Source organism: Centruroides sculpturatus, unplaced genomic scaffold (genome assembly GCF_000671375.1).
Source record: "Centruroides sculpturatus isolate CEXI.00-Female unplaced genomic scaffold, Cexi_2.0 scaffold404, whole genome shotgun sequence".
Taxonomy (NCBI): domain Eukaryota; kingdom Metazoa; phylum Arthropoda; class Arachnida; order Scorpiones; family Buthidae; genus Centruroides; species Centruroides sculpturatus.
The window spans coordinates 1-13691 of NW_019384604.1; the positions used below are offsets into that span (position 1 = coordinate 1).

General features: G+C 47.7%; 1 protein-coding gene across 2 annotated transcripts in view; it reads left to right on the forward strand.

Moving 5' to 3' along the window:
- Nucleotides 1-6575: 6575 nt before the first annotated feature.
- LOC111625115 (fat-like cadherin-related tumor suppressor homolog) overlaps nucleotides 6576-13691 on the forward strand; it is a 104097-nt gene continuing 96981 nt past the window's right edge. For both annotated transcript variants that reach the window (XR_002756685.1, XM_023368151.1), the window contains exon 1: nucleotides 6576-6812. The gene's annotated coding sequence lies outside the window, so the exon portion shown is untranslated. The remainder of the gene's footprint in view (nucleotides 6813-13691) is intronic.

Consider the following 13691-nt stretch of genomic DNA (forward strand, 5'->3'; position numbering starts at 1 on the left):
GAATGTTTTTTATCAATTTATCGGTTAACCGGTAAATCGGTAAACCGGTATACAATCCCTAGTAGTTATTTAACCAAACTTTGAATAAGAAAAAAATCGTCGGCGGCGTATCGTTAGATTTAGTCAATAATGATTTCTAATTACTTTAAAGTAACCGCAGGAGTTTCTCCGTCGTTTGTACCGTATAATATATTAATGGCGTGGCAACGTATGCGGACGACTCGGGTAATAACCGACAGTCGGGCTACCTAACCAACGCGATATCGCTCTCCGTCATTTACTCCGTTGCCATAATCCTGGCAAATTGTCCATTTAAATCAGTGTTTCTCGACCTCTAACCAATCGTCGCCCCCTTGGTTAAAACCGTTACGTAGTATCGCCTCCTTGGCTTCAAAATTCCCAGGACCAGGGCCGAGGCTAACGCCAAATTCGTACCGCATCGAATAGACTAGTGACTATATAATGTTATTTGTTTAATTATTGTACGATATAACCAATAAAATATCTAATTATTCTTAATATAATGTTTTACTATATCGCTCAGAAAATTGTTTTTCGCCTCCCAAAATATAAATTGTTACTAATCGCCCCCTGAAGGTGGAAAAACGCCGGCGAGAAACACCGATCTAAATGAAACTGGAGGTATGGCTTTTGAAAATCGAAACGTTTGCTACGGAGAAGGGTTAAATATCGGGAATCAAATCAAAAGTAAATAATTCGTCTCGTTAAGAAAGTGTCTTTTAATAGGCGACAGTGTTAAAAAGATGGTCTAGTAAATAAATACGCGAAAAATTGGACAGATCTGAAAATACACGAGATTTTTTTAAACGAGAGGAGAAGAAATATCGGCCACTTGGAGCCACTCGGGTGGTACGGGGCAGATATCGATTTTCGACGCTTTTATTGACACCGGGGAAACTGCAGAAAACGTATAACCAATATCTTATCGAAACGATGATCCAATTTGCCCTTTAATTGCCGAGTAAAATTGGCGGCGCCAGTTATATTATTATTAATACTTTTATTTCGGTTACGATTCATTCCCGCCCGGCACACCACCGACGAATCGGCTAGTTTTTAGGTAAAAAGCCGTATTTGGCTTTAAGTTTATGGCCGTGGCCGGCTCGGCCGAATCTCTTCCGTGGTTAAACGATGGCTTTCCGTCTTAATCCGTATTGGTCAAATCCGTTGCTACAATCTGGCCAGAATAAACGAAAAGTTCTCGGGTATTTTTCCATACGTACGATAAATTTATTGGCCAAACGTTTAGGCCCGGTGCTGCGGCGGAGTGAAAAATGCAAATTAGGAAACGAAAGTAAAACTGACCCGTACAGTAAAGCGATTGCGGAGGTTCGTTCGTTCTTTCTCGGTTCTTTGTAATGTCTTAACCATAAAGATTTCTCTTCCAATTTTTCATTTTTACGGCTACAAATTCCCAGTCTAGTTATTGTCTTTTCCACTCGTCGTCGCCTTTCCTTCCGTCTCTTTCGCCTATTTAACTATTGCGGGGACATTCGTCCCCTTCGGTCTCCGGTTTCTCCAACCTCCTCTAATCGTCGGCTTTTACCTAGGCGGCGCCATCGAGCGGAATACCGAAATAACCCAACCGTTACAGCTTCCCGGGACACGCGACTACCAAATTTTCGGAGGCGGTCCGCTTCTAAGGCGGTTTATCGGCATTTAATAAGCCGAGTAACGGTTTTCGTCGGTGCCCAAAAATTCGTATATCGGACGGCTGGAATTGCCATAAAACAATAACGAGTCTAATTGGAATGGCGTCGAAGCGGAAAGTAAAAAGAAAACCGGGAGGTGGTCGAGGATGTAGAAGTCGCTATCGAAACGGAGACAAAGAAGNTACCGTCGATTTAATATTCACTCGATACATTTCAATTTTGGTTTTCTTTACGCTGGTTAAAAGTCGAAAAGTTATTAACACTTACGAGCGGGGGTGTCGTTTTCAACGGTTTTCGTCGGTGCCCAAAAATTCGTATATCGGACGGCTGGAATTGCCATAAAACAATAACGAGTCTAATTGGAATGGCGTCGAAGCGGAAAGTAAAAAGAAAACCGGGAGGTGGTCGAGGATGTAGAAGTCGCTATCGAAACGGAGACAAAGAAGATCCTGACGCGTCGGTATTTTTATCGTCGTCATCAATTCTTAACTACTTCGTAACTAATCGAAGAAGCGTCCAGCCATTTTCTCTTTGTACGGCTTAGGGTTTTTGCTCGGCCCGGGATTCGGGGGAAAAGCCAACTGTTTTCCGGGATATAAAATCGAATGATAGAATTACTTTTCATTTTTAACCTCCGAAATAATAATATTAATAACGCCGCGTAAAATATGTATAAAAATCACTTTTGAGTTAGGTAGAAATTTCCGCAAATAGAAAAATGTATTAAGGTTTGATATTCGTAGGCTACCTATTGACCATCCGCCACGCGCCACAATAAGCAAAATTTAAAAAGCTAATAAGCGGGCTTAAAATTAATAAATACAAAAGTATTCTGACAGTTTATGCATTTATGATTATACTTTCTATTTCTAAATTTCCTCGACTTTAACACAAAATAAGAAAAAGGTGAATTTTAAAGAAATTTACGGAATTTTCCAAGTTAAAAAACGGCCGGGACCCCGTTGGAAAAACCCTAGTATCGCCGCTTCCCGCCGGTGTTCCCATCCGGACGATATACCAGCGGATCGAACGACGGAAGTGTCCTACGAAGAAGACGGGTGTTAATGGCCGGCCCGCTTAATTCTCTTCCCAAATCCTCGTTTACTCCTTCCCGGCCTTTTGGCGCGGCGTTAGATCCGCCGGTCCGTTTTAAACTCGAAGGTAAAAGAGGCGACGACCGAGCCACCAAAGCGTTATTAACGGGGACCCTAGCCGGCTGCGCCATCTTACGTGGGTGGCCGACGTCTCCGTTAATTATACCGTACGATATCCAGGCCCAGACGAAATACCGAGCGTACCGGACTATTTGGACCGGAGGATAGAGTACGGTACAAACGTCCCACCGCGCGTTCGGGCAAAATGCCGGTCTCTTACCGTACAATTATTCGGGACAACGTCGGACCTTATACACTACCGCCAATATATTTTAAGCGTTTTATAACTGTATAGTGGTAGGAAGGGTGGGCCGCGCGGCTACCCACCCGACGTAAATAATCGGAAGCGGAGTCCGGAGAAACGATACGATAAATATTTCCGTCCGAATGGGAGTAATAAGTTTTTGACTTCTTTAAATGCCAAATAACCTTTCGTACTTTTTCCGGGTAATTAATTAACTAATGGAGTAAATTTGGCGCCTAAGTGTTGCACGCGCGTATTGTATAGTTTATCTACGAAGTTACGTTACGGAATTACCGGCAATAAACCGGTATTTTCTGGTACGGTATAATAGTCTAATAGCCGAGGTAAAATTGCCATTAGCCAATGCCACGGCGCGGGTTTTATTAAGATTAATTGCCAATTTATCCGGGCGGAAACGGGGAGGACCTCGGTTATTTTTTCCTACGAATTTTTCACCCCAGCGGGAATTTCGGAAAGACTCCGGGATTTTCTTCGTTTCCGTATAATAGGAGGCGCGGTGGGCCTCGGACGGTAGGGGCGAAAGAGCGACCACCGTCCTCTATTGTCTTAGTATCGACGCTTATCTCTTTTTAAATTAATTATTTCCACCGTCGACGTTTTAATCGTTGTCCCGCCTCCGTAAACTTTACGGGACTCGACGGCGTAAGACCACGACCAAGGTGGCGCGGCTAATGGGCAAAAAGGTTTTAAGGACGAAACGGCGGTTAGGTTTAAATAGGAAGGGTGGGTCCGGCCCCATAGTCGGACCACCGAAGCGTCGGCGTTACCGCTTTATCCTTTCTTCGGCCCACCGACTGGGAAGGACGGGGGTCGAACGGTAGTCGTCGGTACGAGAGAATTTATTTTTTCCTATTTTAAGGAATTTTTTATAGGTAGGAAGGCGGCGGCGCGGCGTTGGGCGAATATTGTCCGCTGTACGTCCGCGGCGTATGGTTTAATAAAGTTATACCATAGCTTCCGGGAAGGAAAGCGCGCTCCCGGTAAACTCTATTATTTTTTACGACGGGAAATGCGCGTCGGACGTATTTTTTGCCTGTCTCGGCACCGAAATTAATCGACCGCCGTTATAAATACAATTTCTTTAAGTGCCATTCTTTCCTCCCCACCCGTTTTTCCGCCTTACGTCGATTTTTATCTTTGTTTTAAAGTTAAATTTTTCCGTTTTCTTCTTTTTTACTGGTGAATACCGCTTTAAAACTGGGCGACGTAAAATATGAAAATACGTTACCGTCGATTTAATATTCACTCGATACATTTCAATTTTGGTTTTCTTTACGCTGGTTAAAAGTCGAAAAGTTATTAACACTTACGAGCGGGGGTTCGTTTTCACTACGGAAGGTACGGAGTCTTGCGTACCTTCGGTGGCTTTTTCCAAAATACTATTTATAATGCCAGGCAACCAGGCACACGTTCTCTTTCCTCGGACGTCGACCGATCCAACTCTTACGTAATCCGAAGTATCAAAATTCCGCGCCTCAACTTTTAAAGAACCCACCGACGTCCGCGCTTATAAGAATGCGAAAATTCGCCGAAACATTTCGTTTACGGTCTTTAATTAATTACCTTAACGGAGAATTAGAGAAAACAGAAAATTAACAGTTTATAAATCGGTTGGTTTTCTTTTGGGTCGGGTGATAACTTTTCCGTCTTTTCCGCGCCATTTTAAGAAAAGAACCCAAAATACCGCCCGGGCCATTACCGGTAGCCGGCGGAGACGACCGGAGATAGTCGGGCGGGAGAAACCCCGGAAGAATGCGGCCGGGCCGACCGTCCCCTCTGGCCACCGGCCGAGATTTTACGGGCGGGACGGCCATGGGACTAACCGAGAATAATTACGTCCGTCTCGTCCGGCGTTAAGGCCGAAACGGATAATTTCCTTACGTCCGGTGGCGGGAGAGTAGTCGTCCCTTCTAGCGCCAAATAACGCGTCGGTCGTCCCGCGGTATTCCCGGTTTGAAGGAAAATCGCGTGAAATAAGGTTTAGGCGCCGCCACCCGGAAGGGGCCGAGGGTTAAGGTAAAGGCGGTAACGCCATTACGCTTTCACTTTAATCGCCTGGATTTTTGACTCCCGGCAAATACGGCGGGCGTTTCGGCGTAATTATAAGAAATAAGCAGTTTTTTAACTTTCTACCCGCCTTAACTCCTGGCTCCGTCTCCTTCCTCCGCCTTTTCCCTTCGCCCGCGGCGGGAGCCACCGGAACGGCGCCGTCGCCTTAACCGGGTTAATGCGGCGCCGGGAAGCGGGGAAGGGCGACGGTTCTTCCCCTTCTGACCGCTGGTCCGCTCCCGTAATTGTCCGGAGCGTCCGGGAGTGGCCCGAAGAAATCCGCCGGGAGAAGCGGGTAGAGTGAAATTTGCCGCTTTAATTACCAAGAGAGAAAATTGCCCGGCGCGTATATTTATCGGACGTCGGAAGGCAAAAAAACAGACCGGTCCGGCCGTCTTCTCGGGCAGCGGGGCGCCGCCCCTCTCTCCGACGGGTGAAGGGAAAAGACCGGCGTAAATCTTTACTCGCCGTTCGAGTTTAACGGTAAAATGCTCCCCTTTACCCCATTCCGGCGGTCTTTCGCTCTCCGCTCCCCAACCCGGCGCCAAATTCGTAGCCACTCCGTTCTTCCAGTAAACGGAAACTATCTAAAGTTTTCGGTCCTAAATTCCTCAAAATTGGCCCGGCTTCCGGTAAGCCGCCCGACAAAAGCAAAGGACGGAACCGGATCCCGCCGTCGACGCGCTCTTAACTTCGGAAAAAATGCGGAGGATCGGAAGAGGAATCGACTTTACCGTCCCCCGTCGACGGGTAAAACGGAAACCTTTTCCACCTGGCGCGGCGCGTAAACGTTGGATTAAACCGAGGGACGGGTTCTTCCCGCCGCCGATTCTCCACTCTCCCCGTCGTCTTTCCTCGTAGCCAGCCACCAACGTCGGATTGGGAAAAATTCCCAGCGTTTCTTCCTAGAAAGAAGGAAGAAGACAATTACCCACGCGTTGGAATTACACTCCCTTCTCGGTCTGTCGCCCCGACCCCGACTTCCGTCTTCCCCCGGTCGGCTAAAACGGGCCTCGTCTCCGGTTCCCCGCGGGTGGCCACGTTTCGGCCTTAAAAGAAGGATGTCGTCTTCTTTTCCTCTTTCCAAATTCCGCCCTTCGGGCCCGGGGAGCGACGGCCGCTTCTCCCCGTGCTCGGAAGAAAGCTTCCGACGCGCCCTTCGTCTTTCCCTTAAACTTTTTCCTCTTCCCGTCTCTATCGCTTCCCTCTCCGAGCGGAACCGGTAAGCTTCTCGTTCCGCTCCTTTATTGCGCCGGCCAAATACTTCCAATCGCGCCCGCACCTCCTCCCGACGTCTTTTACTTTGGTTCCGTCGGCGTAAAAGCCGAACCGGCCACGACGCTACTTCGGGGCCGAGGACGGGACTCCGGCCGACAACCGGTTTCCGGGTCCGGCGTCCCCACGCCGAACGGCGCGGCGCCGCCGGTGGCCACGAAATCCGCCGCGGGTCCCGGGCCTGAGAAGGGGGAGGGTTCCTCCCCCTTTCCTCTTCCGGTTTCCCGGATTTCTCCCGGGAGGGGAAGGGGACGGGCAAAAGGAAACGAGAGGCCAGAACGGTACGAAGGAGGAACTAACTTTCGCGGCGGAAGGATAGGCGGCGGACGGGTCGAGGGAGACGGTGGATCGTCAGTTCGGCGGAGGAGCTTCGGAGGAAGAAGACGGCCGACAGAGGTAAGGAACGAAAGAAGAGGCCCGTCCCTCGGGCGTCGGAATTTCGTCTCGTCCTTCTCACTCCGGTCGGACGGAGGACTTCGCGCCCACGGTCCGCGGGGAAGACGGCTATCGTCGGACCGGCCCCTTTCGGGAAGGGATCGACCGTCGCTTCCCGACGGACGGGGGAAGATCCGCGCCCGGGGTGTTTCGGTCGTCGGGCGCGCGCTCCCAGGGACCACCGTCGGATCCCCGCCGCCCGCCGGTGGACGGCGGGCGGGAGGGTGGGAGTGGGGGAAATCCTTCGGTCGCCGCCGTCCGCGGGAGCCGGCGGCCTCTCGGAGGCGACGAGGTGTCTGGTCGAGCGGAAGAAGACGATTCCAGTGGGAAAGAGGGAAGGAGGGAAGACGGCCCTTTCTTCTCGGCGGAAGATCCGGAAGCGGAAAGCGCCACTTTTTGCTTCGGTCCCGACTTTTAGTGGACTTTTACGGTCGAGTCGACCCCCAGCCCCAGTGGTCGTCGTCCGGGTAACTTTCCTCCCCCGGGCTTTTAGCGTCGACGTTCCCGGGTGGAGAGGAGGACGTCGACTTCTTTCCGGCGGTCGAAGAATCGATCGGAACCGCCGACCTCCTCCCGGACTCCGACCTTCCGGAAACGGGGTGGCTGGCTCGCTTCCCACCGGAAGGTGGTTCTTTCCCCTTTCGGGAGGGAGAACGGCGGAATCCTCCGTCGGACGGACCGGGTCGGCATTAGCCAGTTCCCTAGATGTGTACAAAGTAACGTCCGGGTTTCCCCGGATGCCAAGGACGACGGCGGATAAACGACTCGCCGGGGAGGGAATGGGGGGCCGATCGATCGTCGGGAAGACGTCGTCTCCTTCCCCGCCTCTTCCTCGGATAAACCCTTTCTCGTCTCTAATTACGTTTTCGGCCCTCGGCTGATCGAACGGGAATCGTCTCGGCCACCGAGGGGACGGGAGGAACGTCTCCCTAGGCCACCGCCTCGGATAAGTTCGGGGAGGTCGACGGAGGATCCGAAAAGTGGAGGGGATATTTGGTAATAGGATCGGAAGCGAAAAGAAGGGTGTCATTCGGATAGACCTTGTCGGTGGGGAGGAAGAAAAACGGCCTTTCTTTCCCTTAGGAGGTTTCTTCGTCTGTCTTGGTTTTACACCGGCCAATTCGGCCTCTTCTACGTCTTCTTCTTCTCCCACTTTTGTCCCGTTTGCGGTCGAAACTTTACCCGTCCTCTTTACTTCTTTCTGGTTTTTAAAATCCGACGTTGGTCCGGAAGAACGGACGGAAGTAGAAAGTTCTTTCCGGACCCGTGTTCGGAGGACGAAACGGGAGTCGGACGGATCTACGGTCGCCATCTATCGACTAGAAACGAAACTAATCGGGCGGGCCAGCGGAAGTCGACGGAAAGGGGAAGAAATTGTCAAAATTGTCCTCCCGGGGAGGATGTTTTTCTGGCGCCATTTCGTTCCTTTTCATGGGCGGACGGAACGATCCCGATACCTCGGGCAATAAATAAAGGCTGTTATACACGGTAAGGAAATCCTTTGAGGATTAACCGTGATTTTTTTTTCTATCTATCCATTTTTAAATAAAAATAATTCTTTATACGTTGGGAGATATTTTAATAAGTTTTGTAAATTACTACGTTCGATCCAACCAGTTATATACTAGTTTTTTTCGTCTGTTAAGCACATCCTTTGAGGATTTCCTTACCGTGTATACCAGCCTTGCGCGTAATCGTCCAGAAAGATTGGTCCGGTAGTTCGGTTCCCGGCGGCAAAATCGTAAACTAAGTTTTTTCGTAAGTGTCCCTTTACTTCCGCCCAAGACGGGAAGTCGGCCGCCCGAGTTTGGGAAAGTTTGGGTCGGAGTGAGAGAAACGGGAAGACCCGGGCGCAGGCGGGACCGTTTCTTCCGTTTATTTACGGGTGGCGGCGCCAAAAGGCGATTGATTCTCACGGCCCTTCTTTTTTCCTACGGCAATTTTCGCTTCCGATTCCTCCCTCTTCTCGAGTCCCACCGGAAGCGGGAACTGGTCGCGGTCTTTGCCGGAATTTTTAGAAATTTTCCAAAGTCGGGCGGAGGGTGGCCGTCGGCCCCGACCGGGCTCCCGGGACGGCTAATTGCGTTTAATTACAATTACCGTTCTGGGAAATACGTTAATTATAGGAGAGAATGGATTTCTCGGTAGGCGACTACTAGGCCGGGCGAGAGACGGTTTCTTCATATTTCGATAAATTACATTTCGGGTTAAAGGCGGTTTTCCTCCGGTTGTTTCTGTCGACCGGCGGCGGGAAGCCAGCGAGATTTCCGTTACTTTCTGGCCGCGGGCGGGTTTTCGAACGTTTCTACCTCGGAGGCTGCGATTAGACCACTCTGGACGGAAAGAAAAAGGCACCCTTCCGATAATTAAGTACCCGCGCGGCGTGAGCGGAGGTCCGCCACCGTATTACGATTATCGATTATTTATTTTTCGGGCCAGTTTGCCGTTTAGGGTGGCGCCAGACCGGAGTTTGTTCCGTCGTCCGAAAGGAAAGAACTTTCGTTTTAGAGTTGGTTCGTCTTTTTGCTTGGCAGTTTCTTCTTTGGGAAAACGACGGGTAAAAGCCAAAGGCGTACAATACACCCTCCTTTCTTAGTCGTCGGGTTCCGCTGCCTCTACCCGTCTCGCTGCCAGTCGACCAAGATAGGAAGAGACCGGGGCTTTTGTTTTTGCCTTTCTTTCCCGACCGAGCCACCAGCTCGATCTAAAAACGGAATTCTAAATCCGTCTTCCGCCGATTCTGGCTATTTTGTGTCGTTCCTCTTTTCCTTCGGCCGTATCCGTTCGTCACCGTAATAGTCGATCGATTTCCACCTTCGTCTGGCCAATTTAACGGAAGCCGGCCTACCTTCCTTAACCCGCTCATTTTCTCTATTTTCTTTTTCTCTTAGGCCCGGCTCTAGCTTCACCCCATTTCTCTCTTCGGTAAATATTAATTAATTGTAAGCTGTCCTTTGGCTCATTTTTGTCGTAATAGAGCGGCGTTTATTGGGTGGTGGAGGGAGATCTCGTTGGCTTAGAATCTAACCTCCGTTCTCTCCGTTAAAATACGGGCGCAGCCGGTCGGTCCGTCCCGTCGAAAATCTACCGCTATTTGATGGCATCGCCCGCTTCCGTCTCCGAGAAGATTTAACCGGTTTAAACAACTAACCGACCGGAACCGGAAGGATTGGCCCGGCAAAAATGCGCCGTCGAAAACGAACGCAGATTTCGTTTATTCTCCGACGCTTTCGCCCGGCGAGGAAAGATATAAATACGGAATAAAATGAGTAATTACCGCGTTTAAATATTTATGGATGCGGAGGACCAACTAATCCCTTTCTGTCGCGTCCCTTTACGCCGGTTACGATATAAGAATAGGTGTTTTCCGAAAATAACCGCCAGGTTTAAACGTAACTTTCAAAAATTTCATTCGACGGTTTTAAAGAAATTCTCCGATTACGTTACCAATTCGATTTTGGCCGCATGCGAAGTCTGCAGAAACGGAATAAGCGTGGCCGCGGGATCCTACCGGCGCTTTGTGACGTCACTAACGGTAATCGATGGCTTCTCCGATTTACGGAAGCGTCGTTTCTTGCTTTTTTTGTCAATTTTGTCGCGTTATTTCCGACAATCTTCTTTATCGTCGCGTATTATTTGCCGCCCGGTGCGGTCGACGTAAATTTTCCGCTTGTCGGCACTAATTTAGTTTTAATTTTAAACGAATTCGGTTGGTATAATGTCGTTTCTTTTTCTACGCCTACGTATTATTTTCACCCCGCGGTTGGTTTTTGATTTTGGGCAATCGTTTAGCCAACACCATCTTTTAGTATTTGAACGGCTTTTCTCTATAATTAATAAAGAAGAATTTAGTTCCATGGATACACCATGGGTAAAAAGTAATGTATAAACAGTTTAACCGAAAACGTTCTTCCGTAATAAATATTTCTGGAAAAGAAAAAAGTATAAATCAGTTAGGCACTCCATTTAAGACCCTCCGAGCGATAAAGCCCAAACTCGAACTCGTTTCCGGATATAATTCTCTCGACACCGCCGAAAAGTTTATAAATTTAAGAAAATTGTAACTTAGTTATCATTTTAAAACGTAAGCGTTTAATTTGCACGCGCGTAACTTTCGTTCGTAATTTATTGAGACGAAAAAAAGTAGGTGTCGAAGGGATGGCCCGCGTTAGTAGAATACAGTACTTTAAACCGCGGCCCGCCTCCCGTAAAATATTAATAAATATATCAGTTTCCCAGCTTAAATATGCGACAAAAGTTTAAAGGTTATTTTCTACAACTTACGTAAGCGAATACTTTTTCGGCAATGAATTTAGTAAAAATTAAAAGGAGAAACCGGCTAACGGACTGGTCGAAACTGATTTATATCTAGCGGTGACTAATATTTAATCGAGTATTTCCGATATTTCACGTTTACGTCGGTTCCGCAAGCTAAATTAAGTATGTAATTTATAATTGTTATTTACCGGCTCTTTTCTCTCGTATGCCGCCCCCGTCGGTTCGAAAGTTTTGAAATGTCACCCTTACGTAGAAAAAGTTTGTCCGTCTCCGCTTTAAACTATTACCTACGCAAATTATTACGCCGGCGTTATTATTAAAAGTTATAGTCCCCAGCTTAACGCGCCAAATTAATTGCGGCGCGACGGGGCTTTACTACCTGTCTTTACTTAACGTAGATACCGTATTTCGATTAACTCGATTTTGATATACGCGGGAGGATCCAGGATTAATTAACCGCCTTAATCGAGGAATACCTATATATTCGTAGGTAATTAAAAATTCTAAATTATTTAACACCTCGATATTTAACCCCGGTGTCTCGCCGTGGGATGATGAGACAGAGTATCGTTCGGGTGGCAAAAGGGTGAAATAGTTGGACAGAGTTGTAGTGTTGAAGTAAAGTACGTGTCTCGGACGCCGTTTCTTCAATCCGGTCCAAATTAAGACAAAGAATTAAATGTAACCAGGTTATGGGCCCGGTCGTGTTCTACGTCATCGGACTGTATTTGCAGATTTTTCCAGCGTTTTTTGGACGGGTCGAACGGCTAGAACGTGCGAGTTATGGCGTCAACCGTTCTCGAGCCGTTTTCGTCCTTGGCAAAACTGGAAGGATTGTCAAATTTCTCGTCGTGGGAGTTTAATATAAAGATGTTACCGATGAGAGAAGATTTGTGGTCTATCGTGGTAGCGCCGGAAGAAGACGTCGGTCTACTCGAACAAAGGAAGGAAGCTCCAGTAAGCCCAAGATGTCGCCAGCAAACGGCTCTGGCTACAATTGCTCTAAGCTTCGCTAGCCGCGCGCAAACGCTCATCGAAGTCCGGAAAGTACAGTACTTTGCGACACGTATAAGGACTTTGTCTACTAAGCAGGATTCGACTTCGTCGGCAGTTTTATTGAATTTCGTAGGAAACATTTGAAAGTACAGTACGAACGATTACATAGATAAATTTCAAAAAATTATACGTACGTTAGGGGACTTGGGTGATAAAGTCAGTGATGAGAACACGCGTTACTGCGCGGGCTACCTAGCGAATATGATAGCTCAGTTACGACGTTTGCCCATGCGTACGAGAACGAGCTAAAGTCTACCGATGCGAAAGCTCGACTCGCCCACCAGGCAGCCCGATTGCTAGACGAGGAGTCCCCAATGGCAGAAAACAGTCTGTTAAAAGAATAAGAATAGAAAGTTTAATGGTACTTGTTACGTGTGTGAAAAGAGGGAACTTAAGGCGGTTGAACGCGGAAGCGAGATAATGCCAAGAAACAAGATTCCTACGCTATGCTGTGTTTAGTCCCATGGATAAAGTCGCGCGATATATCGATAGATTGGGTAATCGACAGCGGAGCTTCAGTTATGTAAGAGTTTATGTTTAAACCAGTGAATCACATAATGCGTAATGCTAACGACTCACCGTTCTTAGTGGAAGAAGGGGACGTGGTAATACTTCTAAAACCGAAGAATAAATGCATACTGAAAAATGTCTTGTATGCCCCTGAGACTGCCACAGATTTATTATCTGCTAGTCACGTGTCTGAGAAAAATGACTGCTAATTTTGTCAGAAATAGATGTTACGTAACGAACGGAAAATCAGCGCGTGTAACGGCATCCCAACGTGAGGATTTATATATTTTGGATGTATACAAAGACTTCGCGTACTACTGTAAATTCGAAAGAAAATTCATTTCACCGCGGGTTAGCTTACCCAGGTAAAAATGTGATGCAAATCCCGAAAAGGTGGCAAACAATAGGCATTAAACTTTGTGACGACGTATGTTATGTGCGCGCTGGCGGTAAAAACCATAGAACAATATTTAAATGAAGAACCGAGGCTCGAGCGAGTGAATTATTAGACCTCATACACAGCGACTTAGGAGGATGATTGCTACTCCATCTCTAAGTGGTTGGCGTTATATGCTAACATTCATAGATTATTGCTCGGGATGGATTGAAGTATATTTTTTAAAGAGAAAATACGGAGTAATGCAGAGATTCATCAAATACAAATGCAAAATTGAAAAACGAAAAGGAAACAGGATTAAAAAGCCACGCACTGATAACGATAAAAAATATGTGTGCGGTGAAATGACCAGATAGTTAGGAAAAGAAGGTATAGTTAACGAACTCGCAGCCCCACGCACGCAGCAAAGCGAGCTAGCTGAGCCAACGAATCGCACTTTGTTAGAAAAAGCTAGGTGCGCGCTTATAGATGCAGATTTACCAGTACAGTAAAGTTCTGGGAGAAGTTAACACAGCAGCCATCAACGACAGACTCCCAAAAACAAAATATGTGCTCATCGTATGAACTATGGACAGGAAAAACACTCAACTACAAGTATA